We start from the raw sequence: 18496 nt of genomic DNA on the forward strand, positions 1-18496 counted from the left end.
AGATAATGCTACAGACTAACACTAAACACTAACAAGTGGAAGATCTAAATTAAATAAATCACAATAACGAAAGGCTGATCTACTCAAACATAGCAATCAGTGGCTGCGTAACAGACAGAATGCATGACTACAAATAATTTAGTATGACTAGTATGAGAGCACATAGCAGAAAAACTACGCTACTTAACTGGCAGCAGGGACTGGGAGAGATTGGTCAAAGAGTTTGTGGGCCAGGGATTGGTATGGTGTGCTCCGTGGAAGGCTCGAGAAATGAATGAGGGTCACAGGAAAAGGAGTCTGAGGCCTGACAATTATTAAAGGAACAGCAGTTTTGGGTTGGCTGGAGCAATAGCAAGCGGCAGAGTGGATAGAAGCAGAGATTTTAGTAGATCCTCATACTTTAGTAGGCAAAGCCATAGAGATACATTGTTGCTATATTGAACTCATGAAGGTATTATTTTCATGAAAAAAATTAAGTATACAAATTTGATGAAAAGAAATTACAGTTCAGGGGTTTATTTATTGTCAGAAGAAGGCGATGAAAGGATCTGGGTAAACTTGTCACATGGTAAACTTGTAACTTTGTTGTCGTCGAGAAGATGCTTGCTTTCTGTGGCATGTTACGTGCCTGTGTGTTTCTGGAAAAACTGAAGGAGAGATGGCATAGAAGTTAATGTGTGTGTGTGGATAAATGTCCAGAGACTTTGCATCATTAAAACCACGTCCTGTCCATCCTTCTCCATCCGTATCATCATTAAACATGCATGTAGGGGGAAGAGAGCCATGTTTCATTGTCCATGTGCTTTTTGCTTGCTCGTAAGAAGCTAATTTCTCCTCCTACCATCTTGAGTCTGCCTTTCTGTCTTGTACGACCAACAATAGTCTATTCTGTGCTGTCCTATTTGAGTGAAGACACACCCAGAGCCAAGGCCACGGTGCCAGGGGAAATTGTTGGCTGGTGGCCAGCCGAGACAGACACTGGTTAAATTCTTGTCTCGAAAAGTAAATCCTGCCTTGACTAGAGGGCAAAGTATAACCAAAGTAGTATTTATGCATTCTGAGGCTAATTTAAAAAAATATATAAATTATGCCTTTAAAAGAATATTTTAATTCATCCATCCATCCATTGTCTATACACAGTTTAATCTTCATTAGGGTTCACGGAAGAGCTGGAGTCTATCTCAGCTGACTGAGGGTGAAGGCAGGTCACACCCTTGACAGCTCACCAGTCTATCACAACAACAAGCACACTCACATTCACACCTACAGACAATTTAGAATCATCAATTAACCTCAGTATGTTTTTGGACTGTGGGAGGAAGCCGGAGAAAACATGCCAACTCCATGCAGAAAGGTCCCAGGCCCAGGCCGGGACGCAAGCGGCGGATCTTCTCGCTGCAAGGTGACAGTGCTAACCACTGATCCACTGTGCAGCAATATTTTAATTCATTCACATTTAAAATACATTTTTAAAATACTGATTTGTATAAAGAGCAAGAGTTTCTATTTTTCATATCCTCATAATATATGGGCAGTAAAATGCAACCTGACTGTCTCACAAGGCTTTGCAAAAAACAATAAAGCATAAGAAAATGAAAGCATTCCTTTAAAAACAGAACAAAAAAGTAGTCATAGATGAGGTGTAAAGAGACTGTTGCACTAAAGAACAGTATACATTCTGCAAGAGTTGCAGTCGCATGTGTATTTCACGTTTGAGCATAGTAGCATGTGTGCATGTATGTTTCTCTCCTCAAATGTAAATGAAGAGTTTCTTCTCTGTCTACTTACATTTAATAATAATAATGGTAGTAATAATAATAATAATATTAATCATCATCATCATAATGATAACAACAATAATAATGTATTGTTGGCAGAGCCCCCAAAAGTCTCTGCCCTTTCTTATAAAGCAAGATAACAATGCACACACATACTGAAGCTCACAATACATGCCCTGAGCCCTAGCAATCGCACTATAGGTCTATATACCTGTTATTCTCAATCATGATGATCTCTTCTTAAGTCACACATACAATATATTTTGTTGCCTTCTCTACTAAGGTCAAAGCTTCTTTCTTGTCTGATAACATAACTAGAATAGAGCAATACACCATCTGAGGGTCCCTGTCTGCACCAGCCAGCCTACTTATATAATTATCCCATGTATAATTTCCCTCTTCAGTTGAGTCGAGGGAGGGTCTTTGTGTGGTCGGAGGAATGTGGTGCACTTGGCATTTTTTAGCGAAAGAGCAATTTGCTGGGAGCCAGAGCAAAGGGTGAGATCACAGCTGCTGGTGCCCACTCATTGTTTTCTCCCTCTACTCCCTTTCATTCAGTCTATCAGCCTGGGATTTTCTTGTGTTTCTCTTGTTCTCTCTATCTGTGGCTTGATCTAGCTGTCTCACTCTGCTTCTGTATCTCCCTCTCATTAACCTAAAGCCTTGCCAAACCCTCAACTTTGGCATTCTTCTTTCTTGTAGATAGAGTAGCTTTCTATGTGGAATGCACACAAGTTGGCTCTCTGATGATAAGAGCTGAGCTCACACTGTTAAACCAAGCGGCTGAGGGCTGCCACACTTATTATCCATTTGTGGACTGGAAATTATTGCTTTCTGCCCCAAAACACTTTTCTTTGTGGGGTGATAAACACATGGAATGTATTTTCTATGTAAAGTAATTACTGTAATAAATAAAATAGTTGTTTATAGCTGTGTTTCATTCAACCTCTTACAGTTTTTCTCAGTTGCTTTGGTACATTTCTCAGATCAGAATTGAAATTCTCAAAACTACTTGGTCAATCTTCACACCATTATGTCACTTGTGCACATCAAAAAAGTGCAAAAGTTGCAAATGCTTTGGTACATCCATGCAAATTATTATGTACAATTCTCTGCTGTTTCCGACATTATCAATGGCTTATGTCATGTTGATCAAAATGTATTATATTGGGTCTCTGTTGAATAGTCTCAACCTCCACAACATTGTGACACAGGTGCTGGAAACTTGTGACTACTTGATGCAGCAGAATGAGCTGGGCCTTGATTTAATTGTTCCTTACGATGGCTGCAACGTGATACAAGAGAATGGATGATATGTGTTGCAAATGAGATTGCAAGAGACTCCAGTTAAATTTTTGTTAAACTAATGTTCATCACATAAGTCTTTACATGCAAAATGGTTGAACAAGTTGTTATAATATGTCAAATATATTTCTATATATTTCTAGTAGATTTTTTTTCTAAATCTGTCCTGAATTCATCAATGCTCCCAGGTGACTTTCTCTATGAAGGGAAATGTGTGAAGGGTTAGGGTTTTCTGAAATTGCTCAAAAGTGCAACAGAAGATATTCGTGATGTGGATGAGGATGTGTTTGTGGCCCAAAAGACAGAAACATCAGGAGGTGTAGGAAGACTAAACCGTAATTCCTACAGCACTGCATGTATAGTTTTCCCTAAGGAAATTGTCCTATGTTCACGTTTCTACTTTTGTTTTTTTGTTTTTTCCAGACGTGGTCCGTCAACAAATTACAATACAAACAGTAAAAGTGTTAATGTGCATCTTGTCCAGTCTCTTGCAATCAATCTCCCACATACACTAAGGTGAAACTTACAATTTACAATAACTGTCATCAAAACTTTAGCCATAGTTTACATCAAAACATCCCTCCAGAGTACACTGTTATAATGACAACATGACTAAGCAATTTGACTGTCTTATCCATACACAATGACACAAGGACTTGTCATTCTGATGGCACTGACATGTTCATTGACACAGATATTTACTTTTGAGAGATGAACTAAGGACTTTGAGCAAGAGACTGGCTTTTGCAGGTAATCTATGGTATTTTGCTATTTGTACGAATTGTTTTGAGAAATGCACTTACTGTGTTGCAAATGTTGAGGATGATTCGAGAAATGTACCAAAGCAACTGAGGAAAAATTGTAAATTTTACACTACTGTAGGAGGCAGAACTGAGGCAGAGAGAATTTTGTACTGAATAGTTGAGAAAGATTCAGATCTGGAATTGTCAGACGAGGAAAATGCTGAGAACGAGGTTGCTCCTACTGGAAGCTCAGAGAAAGCTCAGAAGATGAGGCAAGGGGCTCAAATGAGCTGACAGACAGATGTACAGGAAAACCGTCATCCTCTGTGGGCCAAGACCAGCACATATGATTGATAGACAGACAGACAGACAGAGCGAGTGATACTGTGTTCATTACCTCAGTGATTGTGCTTATTTCTCCATCATAGAATCAAATCTGTGTTACCCAGGCCTCCCTACTGTCAAGAGGACTCAACCATTTGGAGAAATCAGAATCCTATTCGGTACTTTTCATAGCACATTGACAACAAAGTCTTTGAAGGCTTGGCAGTATTCACAAATCAGAGAGAGCTACAGACAAAGGGTGTCTTCCTTAACACCATCGCTGAAGAAATGAGGATCTTCTTTTGTCTTCTTTCCCAGAACCAAAATGTTTTGCGCCATCAAAACCAAAGTGCCAATAATAAGCCGGAAAATGACAAGGAAAAGGTTATTCAAATTGAGAAACTCACTGAAGATTATCGATGACCTGAAATAGAGGGAACAAAGAAGAAAGGCATTCTGGACAGAGTAAGGCAAGGCTGTTTCATCCTCCCAAAACCAGGGAAAGTCTGCATCGATGAGCAAATGATCCTTTTTGTGGGCCGCTGTCCCATCAGGCAGTTTGTTCCATGCAAGCCACACTGTTGTCAGATGTGCCTTCTTTACCCTTCTACAGGATAATTCAGAACCAGCTCTCCGTTTCTAGGGTCAGATTCTATCTGCCTATTAGTGGTTTTTCTAACAGGATTCAGCAGAATGATTAAACTGGTGTCGAGGAATACTCCCCTAGGTTCTTACTGTCTACATCCAGACATTTTACACTTCTTACTCTGATATACAACCCAGCTAAGTTGCCTAAGTAGCAGAGCTATCTATCAGTCATGTCTGTTAACGACAGCTTTCCTCTTATATCTGTTTGCACTTGGTGATATTCCTAGGATAGTTTTAGAGGTTAGGAACAGAAAACCTCAGGGGTAAGATTTTAAAGTCACTGCAGCAACCTATAGGAACTTTTTTAGATCTAGTGCACACAATTAATTTACCTCTTTACTAGCATGCAAAGTAAATGAGTTATAAGAAATTGTGACAGCGAGGGAGTGAACCCGAGCAGAGAGCACACACCGTAAGACTACAGCACTGACTGACTGAGGCAAGAACAAAGGTGGATTTTATTGTTTAAACAGAAGTTCAGGGAGTGCTGGACGGAATGGGAAAAACTGATGTCTGGAGTAACTGAACTAAACGGGGAGGGTGGGGGGTGACTGTACCAGGAATCGGCGGCCCGGTTGGCGTCCTCCGTGGTGGGGGGGTAGGTTGGCGGTGGAGAGCGGGCAGGAGAGCGGGCAGGAGAGCCTCGTTCCAGGGGGGGCGACAGGCGGGGTGTTTTCCAGAGCTGAGGGGGGCGCACGGCAGGCTCCATGACGAGTAGGGGGTAGGGAGATCCGGGAGCAGGCAGCAGGTCCAAGGTGAGGGAGGGGGGAGGTCTGGTCAGGGCTGGATCCGGAGTGCAGGAGATGGGGGGGCAGAGCAGGTGGAACCTGCTCTAAAAAAACAATCGGAGACAGACAATGAATGTATCCTGTGATATGTTTAATTTGATGAAAATATGGTGAATTCTGTGATGTGTCTACTGAAAGCTAATGCTATTGAGTTAATCCATTTACACAGCTTTCTGTGTTGTGTTTTCTGTTATCACTGAGCTTCAGAAATAGAGAAATATTAAACTGTACAGTGAGTAGAGAGATATAGATTGTAATTGCAAAACAACTGCTGTATGCAGGTTGGGTTTTTTTTGGAGACTGTGTAAAGTGGATGCTGAACGGCGGAGGTCGGCAGAGTGCGTGAACAGAGTTTACTATCTGGCAAGGTGTGGAGTGTGAGGCCGGCTTTTATGGAGAGGATGATCAACAGGTGTGCTGCACCGCAGCTGCCCGTTGATGAGTGATTGGTGATGAACGACAGCTGGACAGAGCAGCTCTGCCAAGCTGCAGCAGGAAGGTGGAGAGAGGGATAGGAGAGGGAGAGGGAGGATGAGGGAGGTCAGGTGGGGGCTGAAGCTGGGACAGAGGAGGGAGCCCTGATAGAAATACATTATTCTTCTCTTTAAATGCAATATAGCGTTTTATTGAATGAATTCAGCAAGGGCATAGCATCAGCTCATGATTAGGCAGTATAACAATCATAATCAATAATACTAAAACTATTAAAACTGAGCTTTTCTAAGAAATCTTCTCTAATAAGTATAATTTGGGAGACAGAGAGGACGGGCACTTGGCCTTGGCTGCCGCGCCCAATGTCTAGCCTGCGTCTGGACGAACTCAGTAATGGATCTGGAAACCCCGTACAAAGTCTCTTTCAGTCCAAAAATTGTTCCTCCTTGGCAGGGGGAGCAGAAAAAGTCCCAAAAAACCAATCTTGGTCTTGCAGTTGTCTGAAGAAGCAGGAGTTGGAACAGTGGTGAGGAAAACCAGATGACCCGGGCAGATAAACTGCGGTGGAGAGTCCCTGACTCTCCCGTCTCTCTGGATGAGAGTGGCTCCCAGCTGCCGTCTCTGCTACCGTCTTCCTCTCCTAGGTTCAGCGGCTGTTCTTCTCTCTTCTCTTCTTAGTGACACTGTAGGCCGGCTGGAACTTTTCTTCATCAGGAGAGTTTTGGTCTTCTTTTCTTGACCAAAGTCCAGAGAACTTTGCATCCAGCGATGTCCTCAAAGAACTCTGGCAGACTTAACCCCGTGTTAAGCCCATGGAAAGCTTCAAGAAACTTCCCGACGTCTCCTAACGACTCCGGATACTGTGTGTAGCACCCATAAATTGCACCACACAGTAACTGGCAGTATTTTATAGGGTTAATTCGGTGCAGTTTTCTCGTTGTGCCAGCAGAGTGCGCAGTAGTGCTGCAGATTTCTTTTTCTACTTTTTTTTTACGGCAGAGACTAGAGCAAGAGGTATATTTCATCAGATGGTGTGGAGCAGTAACTTCCCTAAAAGTTTAGTTCCAGGTATTTTTCCCTGGAGTTTTGCACTATGGAGTCTTTTACTGCTGAGAAAGCAGAAATAAACCGCTGAGTGATATCTTTCTTACTGTTCCCGTCGGATTAAGCTGAGTTCGTGTCCATTTTACGTTAGTTTAGCGTGCTAGCTAATTTCACCACGAGGTGATGCCACGTTGTGTCTGTATGCAGCGTTATGCATTCTGTTATTCATGTTGATGCAAATCTAAAAAAACAATCGGAGACAGACAATGAATGTATCCTGTGATATGTTTAATTTGATGAAAATATGGTGAATTCTGTGATGTGTCTACTGAAAGCTAATGCTATTGAGTTAATCCATTTACACAGCTTTCTGTGTTGTGTTTTCTGTTATCACTGAATTCATGCTTCAGAAATAGAGAAATATTAAACTGTACAGTGAGTAGAGAGATATAGATTGTAATTGCAAAACAACTGCTGTATGCAGGTTGGTTTTTTTTTTTGGAGACTGTTTAAAGTGGATGCTGAACGGCGAGCCAGATTCCAGTGAGCTTCGTAAAGCGAGCAGTGGATCAGCACGCGTGGAGGGTGTGAGAACTCGACTCTGCTTTACAGTGCGGGAAAAGGATACACTCGTCTCTTCTGAAATCCAGCTGACATTCTGAACAAAATCATACTACCCGGGTAGATGAACTGAACTGAACTGAATACACATACACACACCACAAATTGTTACAATTTTTTTTTTTTTGTCTATTATTTTCCAGGTGCACTTGATAGCAAATTGTTTTGTTTACTGGTACTATTCTGTTGGGATTAGTACAGGATTAAACGGTCATTTATCAGATCATTTTGATGGTTTGGTGAGCAGTACAATTTAAGGTTTATCATTTTGAAAATAAATGTCAAATGAGAGCTGTTTAACAAAAAATATTGTCCTTGTCCAACTGTCCTTTTCGAGCAAACCTAACGTTACCATTTCCAGAGATAAAGCCCATATACATAGACTAAATTGTGTTGTTTTGTGGGATCAAGTTTCTTGATGTAGTGGTTCATACTCACCCTTTGGCGACATTGATTCTACTACGTATTGCATGTGTCTACGTCTCCTCTTTTTATACTATACACATACATTATCTGAACATTCAGTCGCTCAATTTAGCTGATTCATGCTGGCTACACAGAAACACATTTCCAATACACACTCAGTGATTGTACTTTGTTTACATTGCATTTCAGGATGATTACACATTTTGTACACACACATTAATACGATTCATCATGACTTGTTAACACAGGCATTAACCATATTTGGAACTGCATCCTGCAAAGGTCATTGTTTTGCAGAAGCCAAGCATTGCTCAACATTGGTCAACACTTTAGTTCCTCTTTTACGATGAGTGCGCAGTTTGGAATCAACTTCTATGTTTTTCAGACACAGTATTTATCACTCTTCCAATCATTACATTCTTTTGTGATTACACAACTTATTTCATTGTAAATATTTCTATCACACTTTAACAAATCACCTGTTTAAGTCATTCACATTTATCTTATTCAAACACTTCAATATTTCCGAATATATGTCAGGCTATAGAAATCATCGCTTTGCTTAAGCATAATCATGTGGTTACTTTATGTAGTTTCCCTGGTAGATCTTTATTAGTCTGCTTTTTAATGAATCTGCTTATGACCTTTGTTACCTCTCGACCGTGGTTGTTTCTGGGATCTCATTGAACATGAAACATGAAATTCTCGTGACTTGCAGCCTTTATGAATTTTATGCGCTTAAAGTGTTGTTCCTGAGCTGAAATGCACACTTTGGTAAAATATGTTGTCGCCGTAATTCCTTTAATCCAGATCAATTTAAACATCATTTGTCTCAATGGCTGTCTTGGTTCTTACTTGAAGTAAATGTATTTTTGACATTTCAAGACATTTTGAAATACAACTCTGTGTGTCAACATGGAGTTCAGGTTTCTGCAGCCTTTATGGTATTTATACCTTTAAAATGCTGTTCCTCAGCTGAAATGCACACTTTGGTAAAATATGTTGTTGCCGCAATTCCTTCAACCCAAATCAACTTTAAACATCATTTGCGTTCTTATTTATCACATTTCAAGTCATTCTGAAGAAGAAATTTGTTTGAAAACATGAAATTCACGTTTCTTCAGCCTTCATGAGTTTTATGCGCTTAAAATGCAGTTTTTGATCTGAAATGCACACTTTGGTACAATATGTTGTCCCCGCTATTCCTTCAAATCAAATCAATTTAAACATCATTTGCCTTCATATTTTTTACATTTCAAGTCTTTCTGAAGAAGACATTTGTTTGAAACCATGAAGTACACGTCACTACAGCCCACATGAGTTTTATGTGATCAAAGTGCTGCTCTTGAGTTGAAATGCACATTTTGGTAAAATATGTTGTCGCCACAATTCCTTCAAAGCAAATCAACTTAATCATCATTTGCCTTCATATTTATCACATTTCAAGTCATTTTGAAGAAGAAATTTGTTTGAAAACATGAAGTTCACGTTACTGCAGCCTTCATGAGTTTTATGCGCTTAAAATGCTGTTCCTGAACTGAAATGCACACTTTGGTAAAAATATGTCGTCCCCGCAATTCCTTCAAACCAAACCAATGTAAACATCATTTGCCTTCATATTTGTCACTTTTCAAGTCATTTTGAAGTAGAAATTTGTTTGAAAACATGAAGTTCACGTTACTTCAGCCTTTAAGGTATTTATACCCAAAAGGCTATTCCTGAACTGAAATGAACACTTTGGTAAAATATGTTGTCCCCGCAATTCCTTGAAACCAAATCAATTTAAACATCATTTGCCTTCATGTAGATCACATTTCAAGTCATTTTGACGAACAACTCTGTGTGTCAACATGGAGTTCACGTTTCTGCAGCCTTTATGGTATCTATACCTTTAAAATGCTATTCCTCAGCTGAAATGCACACTTTGGTAAAATATGTTGTTGCCGCAATTCCTTCAACCCAAATCAACTTTAAACATCATTTGCGTTCTTATTTATCACATTTCAAGTTATTCTGAATAAGAAATTTGTTTGAAAACACGAAGTTCACGTTTCTTCAGCCTTCATGAGTTTTATGCATTTACAATGCATAAAACTCATGAACCTGGAACCTGTAATTTGAGCTGCTAAAAGTACCAGTGTGAGTCGGTCATGAGCTGCAGGTCATCTTTGAGTCATCACACGGGCTGTTAGACCTCCGGTGACGTTAAACTAATTGCTTTATCTGGTTAAATGCACACTTTGGTAGAATATGTTGTCCCCGCAATTCCTTCAAATCAAATCAATTTAAACATCATTTGCCTTCTTATTTATCACATTTCAAGTCATTCTGACGTAGAAATTTGTTTGAAAACACGAAGTTCACGTTTCTTCAGCCTTCATGAGTTTTATGCGCTTAAAATGCAGTTTTTGATCTGAAATGCACACTTTGGTACAATATGTTGTCCCCGCAATTCCTTCAAATCAAATCAATTTAAACATCATTTGCCTTCTTATTTATCACATTTCAAGTCATTATGACGTAGAAATTTGTTTGAAAACATGAAGTTCACGTTTCTTCAGCCTTCATGAGTTTTATGCGCTTAAAATGCTGTTCCTGAGTTTAAATGCACACTTTGGTACAATATGTTGTCCCCGCAATTCCTTCAAGTCAAATCAATTTAAACATCATTTGCCTTCATATTTTTTACATTTCAAGTCTTTCTTAAGAAGACATTTATTTGAAATCATGAAGTACACGTCACGACAGCCCATGAGTTTTATGTGATTAAAGTTCTTTTCCTGAGCTTAAATGTACATTTTGGTAAAATATGTTATCGCCACAATTCCTTCAACCCAAATCAACTTAATCATCATTTGCCTTCATATTTATCGCATTTCAAGTCATTTTGAAGTAGAAATTTGTTTGAATACATGAAGTTCACGTTACTGCAGCCTTTATGGTATTTATACCCTTAAAATGCTATTCCTGAACTGAAATGAACACTTTCGTAAAATATGTTGTAGCCGCAATTCCTTCAAACCAAATCAACTTGAACATCATTTGCCTTCATATTTGTCACATTTCAAATCATTTTGAAGAAGAAATTTGTTTGTAAAACATGAAGTTCACGTTACTGCAGTCTTCATGAGTTTTATGCGCTTAAAGTGCTGTTCCTGAACTGAAATGCACACTTTGGTAAAATATGTTGTCCCCGCAATTCCTTTAAAATGAACCAACGGAAACATCATTTGCCTTCATCGGTATATTCATTCATTTATAGCCATCCTGACAAAGAAATTTGTTCAAGATGAAGTTCTCGTTACTGCAGACTTCATGACTTTTATACCCTTCAAATGCTGTTCCTGAGCTCAAATGCACAATTTGGTAAAATATGTTGTCCCCGCAATTCCTTCAAAACAAATCAACTTAAACATCATTTGCCTTCTTATTTTTTACATTTTAAGTCATTCTGAAGAAGAAATTTGTTTGAAAACATGAAATTCTTCAGCCCTCATGAGTTTTATGCGCTTAAAATTGCAGTTTTTGAACTGAAATGCACACTTTGGTAAAATATTTCGTCTCCGCAATTCCTTTAAATTAAACCAACTGAAACATCATTTGCCTTCATATTTATCACATTTCAAGTCATTCTGAAGAAGAAATTTGTTTGAAAACATGAAATTCTTCAGCCTTCATGAGTTTTATGCGCTTAAAATGCAGTTTTTGAACTGAAATGCACACTTTGGTAAAATATGTTGTCCCCGCAATTCCTTCAAATCAAATCAATGTAAACATAATTTGCCTTCATATTTTTTTACATTTCAAGTCATTCTGAAGAAGAAACTTGTTTGAAAACATGAAGTTCACGTTACTGCAGCCTTCATGAGTTTTCTGCGCTTAAAATGCAGTTTTTGAACTGAAATGCACACTTTGGTATAATATGTTGTCCCCGCAGTTCCTTCAAATCAAATCAATTTAAACATCATTTGCCTTCATATTTATCACTTTTCAAGTCATTCTGAAGAAGACATTTATTTGAAAGGATGAAGTACACGTCACTACAGCCCACATGAGTTTTATGTGATTAAAGTGCTTTTCCTGAGTTTAAATGTACATTTTGGTAAAATATGTTATCGCCACAATTCCTTCAACCCAAATCAACTGATGATTTGCCAATGAGGCAAATGATGATCAAATCATCATTTGCCATCAAGTCATTCTGAAGTAGAAATTTGTTTGAATACATGAAGTTCACGTTACTGCAGCCTTTATGGTATTTATACCCTTAAAATGCTATTCCTGAACTGAAATGAACACTTTCGTAAAATATGTTGTAGCCGCAATTCCTTCAAACCAAATCAACTTGAACATCATTTGCCTTCATATTTGTCACATTTCAAATCATTTTGAAGAAGAAATTTGTTTGTAAAACATGAAGTTCACGTTACTGCAGTATTCATGAGTTTTATGCGCTTAAAGTGCTGTTCCTGAACTGAAATGCACACTTTGGTAAAATATGTTGTCCCCGCAATTCCTTTAAAATGAACCAACGGAAACATCATTTGCCTTCATCTGTATATTCATTCATTTATAGCCATCCTGACAAAGAAATTTGTTCAAGATGAAGTTCTCGTTACTGCAGACTTCATGACTTTTATACCCTTCAAATGCTGTTCCTGAGCTCAAATGCACAATTTGGTAAAATATGTTGTCCCCGCAATTCCTTGAAACCAAATCAATTTAAACATCATTTGCCTTCATGTAGATCACATTTCAAGTCATTTTGACGAACAACTCTGTGTGTCAACATGGAGTTCACGTTTCTGCAGCCTTTATGGTATCTATACCTTTAAAATGCTGTTCCTCAGCTGAAATGCACACTTTGGTAAAATATGTTGTTGCCGAAATTCCTTCAACCCAAATCAACTTTAAACATCATTTGCCTTCTTATTTATCACATTTCAAGTCATTCTGAAGAAGAAATTTGTTTGAAAACATGAAGTTCACGTTTCTTCAGCCTTCATGAGTTTTGTGCGCTTAAAATGCAGTTTTTGAACTGAAATGCACACTTTGGTACAATATTGTGTCCCCGCAATTCCTTTAAATCAAATCAATTTAAACATCATTTGCCTATATATTTATCACTTTTCAAGTCATTCTGAGGAAGACATTTTTTTGAAACCAGGAAGTACACGTCACTACAGCCCACATGAGTTTTATGTGATTAAAGTGCTTTTCCTGAGCTTAAATGTACATTTTGGTAAAATATGTTGTCGCCACAATTCCTTCAACCCAAATCAACTTAATCATCATTTGCCTTCATATTTATCACATTTCAAGTCATTCTGAAGAAGAAATTTGTTTGAAAACATGAAGTTCACGTTTCTTCAGCCTTCATGAGTTTTGTGCGCTTAAAATGCAGTTTTTGAACTGAAATGCACACTTTGGTACAATATTGTGTCCCCGCAATTCCTTTAAATCAAATCAATTTAAACATCATTTGCCTATATATTTATCACTTTTCAAGTCATTCTGAGGAAGACATTTTTTTGAAACCAGGAAGTACACGTCACTACAGCCCACATGAGTTTTATGTGATTAAAGTGCTTTTCCTGAGCTTAAATGTACATTTTGGTAAAATATGTTGTCGCCACAATTCCTTCAACCCAAATCAACTTAATCATCATTTGCCTTCATATTTATCACATTTCAAGTCATTCTGAAGAAGAAATTTGTTTGAAAACATGAAGTTTACGTTACTGCAGCCTTTATGATTTTTCTGCGCTTAAAGTGCTGTTCCTGAACTGAAATGCACACTTTGGTAAAATATGTTGTCCCCGCAATTCCTTTAAATTAAACCAACTGAAACATCATTTGCCTTCATCTGTATCACATTTAGAGCCATCCTGAAAAAGAAATTTGTTCAAGATGAAGTTCTCGTTACTGCAGACTTCATGACTTTTATACCCTTCAAATGCTGTTCCTGAGCTCAAATGCACAATTTGGTAAAATATGTTATCCCCGCAATTCCTTCAAATCAAATCAATTTAAACATCATTTGCCTTCATATTTTTTACATTTCAAGTCATTCTGAAGAAGACATTTCTTTGAAAACATGAAATTCTTCAGCCCTCATGAGTTTTATGCGCTGAAAATTGCAGTTTTTGAACCTAAATGCACACTTTGGTAATATATGTTGTCCCCGCAATTTCTTTAAATCAATCCAACTGAAACATCATTTGCCTTCATATTTATCACATTTCAAGTCATTCTGAAGAGGAAATTTGTTTGAAAACATGAAATTCACGTTTCTTCAGCCTTCATGAGTTTTGTGCGCTTAAAATGCAGTTTTTGAAGTGAAATGCACACGTTGGTAAAATATGTTGTCCCCGCAATTCCTTCAAACCAAATCAACTTAATCATTTGTCTTCATAGTTATTACATGTCAAGTCATTTTGAAGTAGAAATTTGTTTGAAAACATGAAGTTCACGTTACTTCAACCTTCATGAGTTTTATGCATTTACAATGCTGTTCCTGAGTTTAACTGCACATGTTGGTAAAATATGTTGTCCCCGCAATTCCTTGAAACCAAATCAATTTAAACATCATTTGCCTTCATGTTGATCACATTTCAAGTCATTTTGACGGACAACTCTGTGTGTCAACATGAAGTTCACGTTTCTTCAGCCTTCATGAGTTTTATGCGCTTAAAATGCAGTTTTTGATCTGAAATGCACACTTTGGTACAATATGTTGTCCCCGCAATTCCTTCAAATCAAATCAATGTAAACATAATTTGCCTTCATATTTATCACTTTTCAAGTCATTCTGAAGAAGACATTTATTTAAAAGGATGAAGTACACGTCACTACAGCCCACATGAGTTTTATGTGATTAAAGTGCTTTTCCTGAGTTTAAATGTACATTTTGGTAAAATATGTTATCGCCACAATTCCTTCAACCCAAATCAACTGATGATTTGAAAATGAGGCAAATGATGATCAAATCATCATTTGCCTTCATATTTATCACATTTCAAGTCATTCTGAAGTAGAAATTTGTTTGAAAACATGAAGTTCACGTTACTGCAGCCTTTATGGTATTTATACCCTTAAAATGCTATTCCTGAACTGAAATGAACACTTTGGTAAAATATGTTGTCCCCGCAATTCCTTGAAACCAAATCAATTTAAACATCATTTGCCTTCATGTAGATCACATTTCAAGTCATTTTGACGAACAACTCTGTGTGTCAACATGGAGTTCACGTTTCTGCAGCCTTTATGGTATCTATACCTTTAAAATGCTGTTCCTCAGCTGAAATGCACACTTTGGTAAAATATGTTGTTGCCGCAATTCCTTCAACCCAAATCAACTTTAAACATCATTTGCGTTCTTATTTATCACATTTCAAGTCATTCTGAAGAAGAAATTTGTTTGAAAACATGAAATTCACGTTTCTTCAGCCTTCATGAGTTTTATGCTCTTAAAATGCAGTTTTTGAACTGAAATGCACACGTTGGTAAAATATGTTGTCCCCGCAATTCCTTCAAATCAAATCAATTTAAACATCATTTGCCTTCATATTTTTTTACATTTCAAGTCATTCTGAATAAGAAATTTGTTTGAAAACACGAAGTTCACGTTTCTTCAGCCTTCATGAGTTTTATGCATTTACAATGCTGTTCCTGAGTTTAAATGCACACTTTGGTAGAATATGTTGTCCCCGCAATTCCTTCAAATCAAATCAATTTAAACATCATTTGCCTTCTTACTTATCACATTTCAAGTCATTCTGACGTAGAAATTTGTTTGAAAACATGAAGTTCACGTTTCTTCAGCCTTCATGAGTTTTATGCGCTTAAAATGCAGTTTTTGATCTGAAATGCACACTTTGGTACAATATGTTTTCCCCGCAATTCCTTCAAATCAAATCAATTTAAACATCATTTGCCTTCTTATTTATCACATTTCAAGTCATTATGACGTAGAAATTTGTTTGAAAACATGAAGTTCACGTTTCTTCAGCCTTCATGAGTTTTATGCGCTTAAATGCTGTTCCTGAGTTTAAATGTACACTTTGGTACAATATGTTGTCCCCGCAATTCCTTCAAGTCAAATCAATTTAAACATCATTTGCCTTCATATTTTTTACATTTCAAGTCTTTCTTAAGAAGAAATTTGTTTGTAACCATCAAGTACACGTCTCTACAGCACACATGAGTTTTATTTGATTAAAGTATTGCTCTTGAGTTGAAATGCACACTTTGGTAAAATATGTTGTCCCCACAATTCCCTCTAACCAAATCAACTTGAAAAATATTTATAACATTTCAAGTCATTTTGAAGTAGAAATTTGTTTGAAAACATGAAGTTCACGTTACTGCAGCCTTTATGGTATTTATACCCTTAAAATGCTATTTCTGAACTGAAATGCACACTTTGGTAAAATATGTTGTCGCCGCAATTCCTTCAAACCAAATCAACTTCAATATCATTTGCCTTCATATTTATCACATTTCAAGTCATTTTGAAGAAGAAATTTGTTTGAAAGCATGAAATTCACGTTTCTTCAGCCTTCATGAGTTTTACGCGCTTAGAATGCAGTTTTTGATCTGAAATGCACACTTTGGTACAATATGTTGTCCCCGCAATTCCTTTAAATTAAACCAACTGAAACATCATTTGCCTTCATCTGTATCACATTTCAAGCCATCCTGAAAAAGAAATTTCTTCAAGATGAAGTTCTCGTTACTGCAGACTTCATGACTTTTATACCCTTCAAATGCTGTTCCTGAGCTCAAATGCACAATTTGGTAAAATATGTTATCCCCGCAATTCCTTCAAATCAAATCAATTTAAACATCATTTGCCTTCATATTTTTTACATTTCAAGTCATTCTGAAGAAGACATTTCTTTGAAAACATGAAATTCTTCAGCCCTCATGAGTTTTATGCGCTGAAAATTGCAGTTTTTGAACCTAAATGCACACTTTGGTAATATATGTTGTCCCCGCAATTTCTTTAAATCAAACCAACTGAAACATCATTTGCCTTCATATTTATCACATTTCAAGTCATTCTGAAGAGGAAATTTGTTTGAAAACATGAAATTCACGTTTCTTCAGCCTTCATGAGTTTTGTGCGCTTAAAATGCAGTTTTTGAAGTGAAATGCACACGTTGGTAAAATATGTTGTCCCCGCAATTCCTTCAAACCAAATCAACTTAATCATTTGTCTTCATAGTTATTACATGTCAAGTCATTTTGAAGTAGAAATTTGTTTGAAAACATGAAGTTCACGTTACTTCAACCTTCATGAGTTTTATGCATTTACAATGCTGTTCCTGAGTTTAACTGCACATTTTGGTAAAATATGTTGTCCCCGCAATTCCTTGAAACCAAATCAATTTAAACAGCATTTGCCTTCATGTTGATCACATTTCAAGTCATTTTGACGGACAACTCTGTGTGTCAACATGAAGTTCACGTTTCTTCAGCCTTCATGAGTTTTATGCGCTTAAAATGCAGTTTTTGATCTGAAATGCACACTTTGGTACAATATGTTGTCCCCGCAATTCCTTCAAATCAAATCAATGTAAACATAATTTGCCTTCATATTTATCACTTTTCAAGTCATTCTGAAGAAGACATTTATTTGAAAGGATGAAGTACACGTCACTACAGCCCACATGAGTTTTATGTGATTAAAGTGCTTTTCCTGAGTTTAAATGTACATTTTGGTAAAATATGTTATCGCCACAATTCCTTCAACCCAAATCAACTGATGATTTGCAAATGAGGCAAATGATGATCAAATCATCATTTGCCTTCATATTTATCACATTTCAAGTCATTCTGAAGTAGAAATTTGTTTGAAAACATGAAGTTCACGTTACTGCAGCCTTTATGGTATTTATACCCTTAAAATGCTATTCCTGAACTGAAATGAACACTTTGGTAAAATATGTTGTCCCCGCAATTCCTTGAAACCAAATCAATTTAAACATCATTTGCCTTCATGTAGATCACATTTCAAGTCATTTTGACGAACAACTCTGTGTGTCAACATGGAGTTCACGTTTCTGCAGCCTTTATGGTATCTATACCTTTAAAATGCTGTTCCTCAGCTGAAATGCACACTTTGGTAAAATATGTTGTTGCCGCAATTCCTTCAACCCAAATCAATTTAAACATCATTTGCCTTCTTATTTATCACATTTCAAGTCATTATGACGTAGAAATTTGTTTGAAAACATGAAGTTCACGTTTCTTCAGCCTTCATGAGTTTTATGCGCTTAAATGCTGTTCCTGAGTTTAAATGTACACTTTGGTACAATATGTTGTCCCCGCAATTCCTTCAAGTCAAATCAATTTAAACATCATTTGCCTTCATATTTTTTAC

This window comes from Amphiprion ocellaris, chromosome 19 (genome assembly GCF_022539595.1).
Source record: "Amphiprion ocellaris isolate individual 3 ecotype Okinawa chromosome 19, ASM2253959v1, whole genome shotgun sequence".
In the NCBI taxonomy this organism is placed as follows: domain Eukaryota; kingdom Metazoa; phylum Chordata; class Actinopteri; family Pomacentridae; genus Amphiprion; species Amphiprion ocellaris.